The sequence below is a fragment of the Zonotrichia albicollis genome, chromosome 2 (assembly GCF_047830755.1).
Source record: "Zonotrichia albicollis isolate bZonAlb1 chromosome 2, bZonAlb1.hap1, whole genome shotgun sequence".
Lineage (NCBI taxonomy): Eukaryota > Metazoa > Chordata > Aves > Passeriformes > Passerellidae > Zonotrichia > Zonotrichia albicollis.
The window spans coordinates 78597755-78610548 of record NC_133820.1 but is presented as its reverse complement, the minus strand read 5'-3'; the positions used below and the strand labels follow the sequence as shown (position 1 = coordinate 78610548).

The 12794-nt window shown below is 38.1% G+C and overlaps 1 protein-coding gene across 1 annotated transcript in view; it reads right to left on the bottom strand.

Moving 5' to 3' along the window:
- LOC106629412 (uncharacterized) overlaps positions 1-12794 on the bottom strand; it is an 88519-nt gene that overhangs the window by 70624 nt on the left and 5101 nt on the right. Inside the window, exon 4 of the mRNA XM_074536200.1 lies at positions 3052-3084. The gene's annotated coding sequence lies outside the window, so the exon portion shown is untranslated. The remainder of the gene's footprint in view (positions 1-3051; positions 3085-12794) is intronic.

Here is a 12794-nt window from a genome sequence, read left to right as displayed (position 1 = left end):
GCTTTATATATAATATCTGAAAACCAAAAACTAATCCCACCCCATCAGGATTTCAGGACCAGTTACAAACAAGAAGCTGACAAATAACAAAGGGGCAGGATATAAAATCACAACAGAAAAACTAGAAGTATTTGACTCTCTTCCCTGATGAAACAGATAAATGTTCGTAATGAAATCTGTGAAGGCAGAAAGGAAAATCCTTTCTGAATAATAGAAATAAGGAAACTGGATAGGATATTGTGAAACAGTGACCTCACTGACTTAACAACTGGAGACAGCTTGTACTGCTCTTCATGGCAAAAATAATTTCCAGTGTGATACAATACATCAGTAAGTATACACAACTTACAAAAGCAGACAAATTCTGTTTGATAAATAGAAGATTAGGTCAACTACTTTTCTCTTAAACTCTTCCTCCTCAGGATGAGTCAACACTACTTCCAAAAAAGGTCAACACTATCCACAAAAAAAATTCCAACCCCTCAAAAAACTAGAAAAAAAGAGCTTTAGCCAAAAACCCCCTACAAACAGCTAAACCAAAACAAATCTTCTTGTAACTCTTATGACAAAAGGTTACATGCTGGTAGGCAAAAACATCAGAGAAAGAGAAAACCCCAATGAATTAGGTAATTCTGATAAAATACAATACTGGATTATTCTGACTCTAGAAATATGATGAAAGGACCAGAAATATAAAAGCCCTGACCCAATCAGCAAACACTTCTCATCATAAGGAGAAGACTTTTCTTAATCTCAAGAGAGTAATAAAGAATATAATTCTATTTAATTCTTATCACTTCAAACTCAAAGCCTGTTAGAAGTATTTAAATGATGTAAGACAAATATGTAATTGCATTACAAAATAAAAGTTCAGTAACTATAGAATTTCTATTGATTTTTGATAAATGCTTCAAAAAAGGTAGATAAGAACCTGTTCAGATCCATTTTTTTTATCTAATAAATCAATATTTCAAGACCACATGTATGTAAGCTGAAATCAAATTACTATTTTCTATTACCAAATATTCACCACTTTGACTTTAATGATTTCTCTGTGTGCTCAATACCACTACAAAAGGTTGGTGGCTACAACTCAAAATAGAGTGCTAAGAATTCTCAGAAACAATACACTTGTGAATCTGAAACAGTTCTGGCACTATATTGTTTGAAGGCTCCTCCTATTCAGCATGGAAATTATTAAAGCTACTCACATACTTAAAACCAAGTTTATGGACAAAGTTTAGTCACTCTGTGACACTGCAACTGAAGCTGAATGTAAATTTGTGGGAAAAAAAATATTTTTTTTTTAAGGTTCCACAAGGGGCAGCACATATATATCTGTGAGATCAGCAAATTGCTGTAATATGTACAAGTCTTAAATATCTAAGAAAAACTATAGATAGAAATCTCAGAGGTGGCTCAAATTGCTCAAAAAAGCTTACACTAAGTAGGCTTCACCACATACAGTTTTGTTCCTCTTTTGTCTGGATAAGTATACTGCTTACTCTCAAACTGTTGAACCTTCTTGGGAGGAAATAGACAACACTAGGAAAAGATTCCAAAAGGAAAAATAAATATTATTGATATCTGCATAAAGATGAGATTGACAGGACATCCTTCAAAGAGTGAAAACAGAGGCCCAAAAGAGCATTCAGGTTTAAAGATGGTTACAGTTTAAGAAGGCATACTCTATTATGCATGCAAAGTGGATGCAAGGTGTTCAAACATGCAAAAGGAAAAGAAGTTTAAACCAATATTGAATATCAGACAGGGAATAGTAACCTGGCTTTCATACCTTTTTGACCAATTTCTTAGCTGGCAAAAAGTGACATTGCTTAGTTTACTCAGGAGGAGCCTGGATCCTAGCAGCTAGGGATTCAAGCCCTGGTACACTTGGATGTGTTTTGTTTAAATTAGAAAAAGGATCAAAAAACTGGTTTGGCTACTAGTTGGGACTTCAGCAATAAAAAGATGGACATAGAGGCAGAGAAATAATTGTATAGCAATTTCTCTGTAACACTTGTTGGCCTACATACTCGTGGTCTTCTGTTGCTAGTCAGGAAAGAAGGCATTCCAGCAGTGATGCAATCAGAGGGCTCGTAGTAAATTAACTAAAGGCTGAACTTCTTTTAAATTAATAAATATATCACAGACACATTTATATGGTTAGTTATGGATGTTGCAATAAAAGTCTCCAAGGTTTGACCTGATAGCTCATTTTTTATCATGGGAATGGGTTATGGGATGGGAGCAGGCTATGAGAATCAACTACTGTCTATTTACTCAACTGCAGGAAAAAAAAATTAAAAATCCAACTCTGTGTACATGTGAAAAACTGTAATATATTCAGTTCATGTAGACTCTAATATGTTTGTGGGCATCATCATCATGAATAGGAAATAAAGAGTACATTTAATAATTAAGACCACCTAATCAATGTCCAAGTCCCTGTGAGTGTATAAAACTTGGGGCCACTTGCAGAGAGCATAAAAAAATTCTAGAATTGAGTAAAATTCCATAAAAAATAGTTTGCAATGATTGACCAGTAAAATCAAAGCAATTATCCAAGCCCTGAAAATGCATGCACTCCAGAATAATGTTATGCATCAACAGTCAGTGGGCCTGCTCTCATGCGTAGAATTACTCTAGTGTATAAATTTTCAGGACTGGGGCCAAGGACTATAATGCCAGACAACAGAGCCCAAAGACAGTTGGCAGCCATTCAGGAAAAGTACTGGGGGTAGAGGTATCAAAACTGTGGACATTTGAGTAAAATTAATAAAATTATACAAACGAAAGATTTAAAAAACCCCAGATATTTCAGACTTTACACAATTTTTACAGTTTTTTTACATAGAGCAGGTTTTTGTTTTGTACAACTTTTACAGTTTGTATGACCTTAAACTGGAAAGAAAGAGTCAAACCTATTCCAGGAATAGGTAATAAGCTGAATTTGGCAAATGAGAAGCAAGAAAAAAAGGAAAGGAGGAAAAAAAAGAAGAAAATAAGAAGAAGACAATAGAAAATAAGATATTGTGTGTTTAGACTTACCATAGTTTTTTTCCAAGTCAAAGCTGATTATGACTGTTTAAAAACAGAAAAAAATTGGTCATTGAGAAAGCATTTAAAATGTTATCTTGATCACAACAAGTAGAAGATGGCACAATAAAGACCAAAAGTGGATACAAAGGAAATGATAAGTGATGAAAATTAAGAAAGGACAATTAAATATTAAAATAAATTGGGTACCTTAAGTGAAAGAAGATTTTGACATATTTTTAGTTCCACTTGTGATAGAGGCCTGTCTCAAATCACCTAGGGCGTTTCTCACAATACAAGCTTAGAGGTTGTCATTTAGGTGTTCCAAATCTCTGCACTGAATATGCATACTTCTCTTCACTGACAGCATAAGGAGACCAGGCTCCTATCTCTGACACATAAACCATCTAAAGATAGGTTGTGTGAGTATTGTCTGGAAGCAGCTGCCATAGAATAACTGGCAGTCTCTAGTAGTAAAGAAAAATTTAAAAGAAGAAAGCTTATGGGGAAAAAAATCCAAACAATTCTTGAAAAGCAATGCTTTTCACATCTATTATATATCTTCCAAAAGATACAATACCTTTGCAACTGCAAATACAGTCTTTAAAAAATACCAGGAAGGTTTAATAAAATAAACTAGAAGGTTCCAGCTTGCATGTTTAGACACAGGCAAGATGTCTAGTAAAAGGAAAGGAAAATATACCCTTGGATATTTGTCCTATGTTTAGTTAAAGGGTTGGATAGTGCCAAGAAAGACTTTTAGGAGACCTACCCTGAGGTAACTTTCAGACTTCAGGACAGGTATTCAAATATAACCATGGACTTCCATTAAAGATGCAACAATTAAGCAGAGTAAGGCAGTGTTTACTCCAGGGATTTTACAGCATAAATATTCTTTATGTCAGGGGAAAAGAATGTCATTTGACCTGCGAAGGACATTCACACAGAATGGCAGCATCTACAATCATTCCCCATTGAGTTAGGATCCCCACTTTTGTCCTCTAGGTTGCATTAATTTTGGCTGTGAGAGAAGATAAAGTGAATACCCTGCTAAGTGTCAGATCTGATTCACAGGGTAAGCAACAGGATGTGAAGAGGGCACAACAAAAGTCCACAAAGCTCCATAATCTCAGTCATTCCCTGTACATTTATTTATGTAAATAGACTTGGAGGCATGCCCTGAAGATCAAAAAGTAGCATAGTGAAATTACTTCTCTTCAATGAGACTGGGAGGTTCAACGCTATTTGACGAATTGAAGGAAAAGAGTTTACCGATTTAGATAATAGTTAAAACAAAAGGCAGCATTAATCTGATGTTTACATGGTTCAAACATGGGATACATCTCTCATACAAGCATTTCCTACAGTGGGCAAAGAAAGGAACAAGCTCTCTTTGACCAGAACCTGTGATTAGGAAAGGCAATGTCATAGGTTTACATTCTCCCTTTCCTTCAATCCTGCTTCTGGAAGGCAGTCAGGTTTAATGTTGTGAAATAGGAAAATGGACACTTACTGATGATCTAGACCAGAAAAAAAAATCTCAAACACCTTTTCCAATCCATAGCTTTTAAAATTTGATATCCTGAACTTTTCTACAGGTGACCCAAGCCCACCCTTCTTTTTACAGTCATGTTTAGCAGCAGGCTGTATATTTAGAGTCTATAGTAAAATAGACTGCACATTTACAACACTGATCTTTGCTTTCTGAACTATGGTTTAGTCAAGTACGTTGTAGTAACCAAAATATAATGAACACTAACTACTAGAACTACATTCTGCTTCTTTGGCTCTCCAGTAAAGTCATTTGGAGGGTAAAAAATATTTCTAAGGGGTTTGCCCACTCCATGCTGCAGTTCATTACATAGTAGTGAAGGGTAATAAATGCAATGAGATGGTTACTCCAACAATATGGGTACATATAAATTAAAAATAATGTAAAAAGAGAAGGAGACAGAGAAAATCAAGATAACAAGAACTGCAGGTCATCCTCATTGATTGTAAAAATGAAGCCTAAAAAAAAATTTAATAATGAGCAATGAACTACATCTAGTGTTGAATTCCCTGCCTCTCTCTGGGCTGGCATTAGCTGCCATTATAAATTGAGGGAAGAATTCCCAAAATAATTGCAAATAGCCACTAGAGATTCTGCACACCAGTTAATGTGTGTCTGTGGGCATGCTAACAAAGGCAATTCCTTAGCAAGCAATATGTGAGTCGCCTGGGATGGTTAATGAATCTGCTTTGTGGTAAACTTTTTAGCACATCCTACAGAGACCTTTTAAGCATGTTGCTTTTGGAATTTTATTATTTTTATAAAGTTTTTTTGACTGAAATTCATTTTTCCTTTTATTCAGGAGATTCTTGCAGTGCAGTTTTCACTGTGCTATGCATTTAGCTTTGGGGAAGCTTATTGCAAACCTGTTTGTTGATATCTGCAGTGGAGAGTAACTTTTTCTGCTTTATTTTAAAGTGAGAGAAGTTTGTTATTTTTTTTGAGCACTGTTTAATTTGTACATAATATTTAATCTGTAGTGCCTCTCAGAGAGCCAAACTGCTAGGAAGTTACTCTTTTCTGTCACATTCTGCAAATATTAAACTCCAGCTCCCCATCATCATTTACAGCCTGTCCCCTACAGAGGGCACCTTTGTCTTATTGGAATTGCTTCTGCAAAAAAGATAATCGCTGGTTATCAGAGAAATAACTGAGCCTTAAAGAGAGCTCAGACTTCTCTCAGACACAAGGACCTTGCTTGCCTAGGCTTTTTAATTAACCAAGTTTTGTACTGTTACTCAGCAGCAAGAAATAATGTTTCTTTCTGCATTATTACAGTGTCTCCTAAGAAGCAAGGCGATGAACTGAAGATTACTAGAATTTACATGAGAGGTCAATGAGTGCTGAGGCAAATTAAAGAGCATAAATTTAGGGGCTTTTACTTTCCATCAGTAATTAAGGGATTTGTCATTAAAAAATGTTTCTGAGATGGGTACTAAAAACATTGTCTGTGGGAAAACAAGCTGTAGAAAGAAAGTCAACCATTTCCCAAATAAATCTTTCTAACAGACCTCCAATTAGTAATTGCTATCTGAAAGCTGTTCAAGTGGAAGAAAGTAAGATTTTATTCTTCTTTGTAGGGTTAGATTATCAAAACTGACCCTGAAATTTGTATTTGGGAAAAATAACAATTGACTGCAAGACTGAGTCAAAAAGTAATTTTCTTCCTGATTTTTTTTTGGTGTGCTATTATTTATGAAGTGTCAAGTATATTATTCTTAGTATCTACTGGTTCTGAATAAAACTAGCAATACTTTTCTTCTCAAGACTGTTTTCCAGCTCAGTCTGTACCACCATCTTCCTTTACAGGCCACTTCACAAATGTGTTAAGACAGATGCAAACGTCATTGATTTGTAAATGGCAAAGTTAAAATTCTAAAGAATAATCTTTCCTCTGCCATTTTATATATGTCTGACTATTCAAAACAAGCTACAGCTGCAAAAAGAAACATAAGACATTGCACTTATGTGACTCCCAAACAGGCCAATCCTGTGTTAGTTCATATTAACTGGGGGGAAAACACATGAATAAATGCTTTGGTCGCTTTGCATAATGCTTTTTTATGGTGTTCCTATCAATAAAAGTCACAAATAGCCTTATAAATTTAACAGGAGGCAAACTGTTGCAAGAAGACTCTAACTTCCCAGGCTGGTTTCTGGGACTGACATTGAGTGTAAAGAATCTAACACAAAACCCAGCAAGGAATGTGCCCTGCCTTCCCTAACATTTTTCTAGAAGCTCTTATAGAAAATGCATTCATGTTTACATTTTCAGCTTCAAATACCCAGCACAAAAGCATGGGAACACAAAAACCTGAATCTCTAGTCTAGGCTCCTAAATTAATTAAGCAGGACTTGTATTCGTGCGTAATACTTTAATGCCATTGGAAAACTGTTTTAGGGAGCATTTTAGCAAGCTCCTCCTGTGTTATAATTTTACTTCCTTTTTCTTCTCTAATTATAAGCCAAAGCTGGATTCCTAACTAATGAAGGAATCTTTTTTTTTAAGATTTCATTTCTAGAAGTCAATAGGAATGTTGCCCATGTAAAGATTGCAAGATCAAGAGCTTGTACCTATAAAAATGTCCAATGTGAATATATGTTTTAAGACATTTACTGTAATATAAAACAGTAGAAGCTACATTTGCACTAGTGCCCGGAATGTTTCATAGAACATGATGGTCTACACTGTAAAACTGTTTGAATTGCCCCTGGTACACTTTAAGCATCCTAAACCCCAATTCCTGGTTGCAGTTTGAAGGAGAGGGAGGATGCACATCTGAGACCCTTCCCAGCTGGAAGGCTACTGCTGCTACTATCTTGTTTTGAACAGCAGAAATTTACAAAGAGGCATATGTGCTAGTTGGCTTTATTGCATAGGAACATTCCCAGGCAAGTTTAATTTGCTAGCATAAACCTAGCTTCCAAAACTGTGTTTACTGCAGCCATTACATATCACAGTATTTAAAAGTATTCAGCTATCAGCCCTTACTTGTAAACCGTATGCTGAATTTTAAGTTTATATCAGTAGGAAAGAAAACACTCAAGAAAACGTTTTCTCAATTATAGATACTTCTATATGCATTATTTTCCTTGTAATTGTTTCAGCTTGATAGGAAAAAATAAAACTTAGAGCTGTTAAGAAAATGTTTGTTTTGAATATGGTTGTAGATGGTGTAGATTACAACAGAAAGTAAAAGCCACAGAAGAACATTTTAGAAGTATCTAAACTACTTAGAAGTCCCACTTTCAAAAGAAGACAACTTTACCAGCAGACAACAAAAGACCTTCATTTTTAGTGAGGGGTACTCCATGATATTGACAGTAAAGACATGGTACAGCCCCACAGCAGGTACAGTTGAATTCAGCCCTTAAAATCCTTTCTCAGTAACATGGCACATTTTCCTTGAGAAGTAAGAAAGTCTTCCTCCTGGTAGTAGTGTATTTGTCAACTGATTTAGATTTTCCAAGGAAGAACCAGGGAAACCTTAATTATTGCAGACCTCACATTTGACTGCTCACGTTCACTGCTGCCATGTAGGAAACCTGGCTCAAGTTCTCTTGTCCTGTGGGAACAATAGAAGCTGGATGTGTGAAAACTGGTTTCCCACCCTGGAAATGACCTGCCCAACTGGTTATTAGCTGTGCCACAGAATGCAAATATGGATGCAGAAGCACACAGCCTCATTTCAGCTTAGCCTTCCTTGAAGGTCCACTTGTGCAAATGTAATGAACCCAAGCCAACACTGCTTGTGTTTAGGCACGGATTCTCTCTTCAGAAAACCCCCAGCAGCTCTGAGATTTGTGCTTCCATCAATATGGCCGACGGTGGAAACCTACCCACTTGGTGAATTGTGTTGAGGTGAGCTTACTAAGGGATTTTGGCACCCACTAAGTCATGAGACAATTGATAGTATGAGTGTGGAACCTGAGCTCTGTTGTGGATCTAAGTTGCCCTTTTCCTCTTCACGTGTGAAAACAGAATTATTCTCAACTGCCTGGGACTGATCATCAGATAGAAGGGTGTAATTAAGCAAAAGAACAACAATTAAAACTCTTTCTAACCGGCTAGATGAAAGCAATTTAGACGGTGGTAGCTCATTTTTCTTGTTTTGAAATTTACATCTAAAGTTTATACTAACATGTTTAGAAGAACAAATTTTAATAAAACAAACTTGCTAGCCTATACTTTTAACTAAAAAGTATTTTGTGTGGATAAAATTTAATTATTGTGATTCACCTCCTTTTAGATATTTATGATTTTCTTAAATTTGTTTCTTTCTCAAATGTATTCACTGCTTTTCTGTAAAAATTTCCATTCCTTTCCAAAGTATAAGGATAAAATGTGGTTTTCTTTTTTTTTACTCTTTTGTGGCTCAGCTTCTTGCTTTCCAAAGTTAAGTCTCTGCCTATAGAACTACAGCTGCATCTAAAGCTATGAATGTACTCAGGAACTGCTAACTTTATAAGTATTTTTACTGGATAAATATTTCAAGAATTTACTTTGTATAAAGACTTATATACATAAGCTTAAAACCAAGTATTTGTATTAATAAATTTCAGTTGCAGTGAATCACAGAGCACTGAAGATGAACAGACAACAGTGAACTCAAAAAGTCTTAATAAAAGTCTTTTGCCATTATCCACAATCAATTTGTGTATATTGCAAGGAACCTTTTTTGATTCTACAACCCCCTTTTAACTTACCATAAAGACACAGGAACTTTATAAACTGTTTTATATCCATGCCAAGTATCCTGTAATAAAATAAGCGCATTTTGTTTTTGGGAAATGAGAAAATAGAGAAAATCATTATTTACTGCAAATTATTTTCAACTAGTTTGGTATTTAGTACCTTCCATATTAATGGGTTTGTGTAACTAATTTTTGGCATAGGGAGCTATTTAGGTGTACATTTTGGTTCTAACTATTGATGAGGAATGCACAGCACAAATAAGGGAAAGGTGTGACTGTCAAATAGAGGTAGAGAATGGATAAATGTTAATCCTGGACTGTCTCTTATTATCTACCAGATGATTTTAGACCTCAAGCCCAAGGTGCTTGAGAACATATTTGGAGTTTACCTTCTCTGCTAAACAAGGTCTTAGTATCTTAAGACATTTATACAATGTGAACCAATGGTTTACTGAAAGCTTTTAAAGACAGAGCTAGAAGAAGACGGGTCTAGTTCATCATCACCTACTTGTGCTCCAGGGTGTGTGATATAATCCGAAGCTGCCTCTTACAGCTTTGGGAACCCTGCACAGGAAATTATATTTGCTGGACACCATTTTAAGTGCTTGGATCTGACTGGGAACATTAACCAGTAGCCCAATCCACAACAAACAATAAGTAAATGCAAGAGACATTCACTGCTATTGTGAAAGTTTATTTTGAGCTTATCTACTTGGTATCTTTTTTCCAGAGGGTTGTTTGTTGCCTTCCTTGGAAAGTTCATCTCCACATGAAGGAGATCAGACAATCTCCAAGAAAATCTCAATACTGCCCAGTAACAATCTCTCATGCATATAAACCAATAAACAAATCCCCCAAAACACCTGAGAAAAGAACAGGGCCTAATGGAAATATCTCACAAATCTTCTGTAGTTTTCAAGTGTAGGGGCAGGTATCCAAAGCTCAGAAATGTGTCTGGTATAGTTCATGTTTCCCATCAAGGCTTTACAGCCAGGCAGCCCTTCCAATTCCCTTCACTATGAGTGTGAAGATGTATGGAAAAGATATATGGAACACTCGCCCCATTCACACGCCTCCTGGGACAGACGAGGAGCAGCAAGCAAAAGCCAACTTTTCCATCTCTGCTTTTCCTGAGCTTAGTCAATGAAGAAACAAACCCTCACTTAGTCACAGATGGGCTTAAACCTTCTTTTGTCCGTACCGCATTCTGCAGTCCCGGGCACATTTCCTTGCCCTGGAGGACGTTTCTGCACGGGGAGCGGAGGGGCGCGGAGGGAGCGCTGCCCCCCGCTCACAGGCACTAGTGGGCGCTGCGCTTTCTGTTCCAGCTCTCCGAGCAGCGATGCTCCACACTGCGGTATACCAAACTGCGATATACCACACTGAGATATACCACACTGCGATATACCACACTGCGATGTTCTACACTGCGATACTCCAACCGGGCTGGGGCAGCCGGGGCGGGACAACTATTGCTTCCATATAAAGGACTCTGTGTGCAGACTCTACGGAGAGTTGTAATTTACGCTATTTTACTTTATTGAAGCTGAACTGGGATAGGTCATTGGTAAGCAAGTAGGAGCAATGCAGGCAATTACAGCCGCTTTTTTTTTTTTTTTTTTTTTTTTTGTATGTGTGTGTTAAGCATTACCCTGCAGAGCAGAGCAGCCTCCCTACATCCCAGCTCAGGGCTCAGAAATAAGGTGTCTCTTGCTTTACTTCTCTGGTTTTACTACACAAAACACCCGTGATATCCCAAAGAAGGACAGCTGAAAGCTGTCGCAGAGCTGCGCACGCTATGTTAAATATGGGCTTATTTTTGTGCGGCTAGCAACATAACTTTTTTTCGTTTTTTTGTCCAGGCTGGCATGGGGGAGAATATATATTAAAAAAAAAAAAAAAAAAAAAAAAAAAAAAAAAAAAAAAGCCCTCCACTGACACATTTATCTCTTGTTATTTCACAAAGAAGTGGTCTCTTTGGTACTATTGCAAGAGACATGCAAAAAAAAAAAAAAAAACCAAAAAAATAACAAACCCCCAAAAAACCAACCTGGGCACGTTACAGGAGTCTGCTTAGCAACTTTCAGACTTTGTTCTTCTGTTTTGCTACATAAATACAGTAGACAGAAATGGGAGATAACGCTCCCAATGCCAATGAAGAGATCAATTGCTTGCCTACTCTTGTTTACGACAGTGGAAGAAGCACTGGTTTTCCCTAAAGCGGATTTTTTTTTTTCCCGGTAGCCTGATGCATGGAAAGCCAGTGCATTGTCCTCTGACAGCTGATGCTTATCGGGCCGGTGGGGGTATTGTGTTTCAGCTCGTGGCACTGAAAAACCTTGTAACTTTCTTTTGAAGTTAAATGGCTCCGTTTTGTTTCCGTGTGTGAATAACTCTCCGAAGAACTACAGTGACCCAAAAGTCGAACTACAGTGACCCAAAAGTCGATCCGTTTACAACGCCCGTCCAAGCGACCTGTTCCTGTCTCTCGGGCGGAGCTTTGCCCAAGAAGGTCCCCTCGGAGGAGCAGGCGGGCGGGCAGGAGGAAAGGGGGAGGGAGGGGGAGGCTCCTCAATCAGCCCAAGTTGCATCGTAATTAAATTGTATTTTATCCTACCGAGGCATGCAAAATATCGAGCAAAATACAAGTTTAAGTAATTTGTTTGTACTCTTACCTGTAGGAGTTGGAAATTAACAGCCCCGCTAGTTTACTGCTAAGCCTGGAGAGCGAGAGATTGCTTTGCAAACATTACAGTTATTATGTCTGCAGTTGGTACTCTTTGTATAAATTATTGATCAGCCATCTTATTTTTCTTTCTGCTTAATGGATATTATAGCATAGCCGTTTACACGCTATAGTTAAGGTTGTGTCAGCATTTCCATTTATAACATCCCCCTTTACCCAGAGTTTATAACTCTCTATAAAATTCCGCTCTGTGCTGAAACTTTTCAAGCAAGGGCTCGGGCTTTTAAAAATCCTTCCTCACCCCCACCTCAAAAAACCCCCAATTAATAATCTTTGTCTGCTTTTTTGAAATATAGGAATAATGAAGGTAACACCCTCCCCTCCAACTGTTTTCCATTCACTTCAGTGACATGAGGAAGAAGAGGCTGCGTCTCGCAGGCTGTCACTTCCTATATAAAAAGAAGGCAGCACTGTGCATTTTTGTCGCTGTTATTAATATTGTTACGGGAAGCAATTAGCGCCGGAGCGGCAGCCGAGCCGCCGCCCTCCGCCCGGCCGGGCTCCCCTCCCGGCGGCTCCGGGGCTCGGCGGGGCCGCGGGATGCACGGAGGGAGGCGGATCCCGCCGCTCCCCCCCGCTCCCGGGCACGAAGCAGCAGGAGCGGTCCCCGTGCTCCAGCAGGGACCGCGCTGGAGAGCCTGGAGCGCTGAACCCGGGGCCGGCTCCCCGGTGCTTCCATTAGCCTGGGCTGGGAGCGAGGGATGGAGCGGCTGAGCGAACTAATTCTGTAAAGGGGGGAAGGCACGGCAAAGGGCAGCTCAG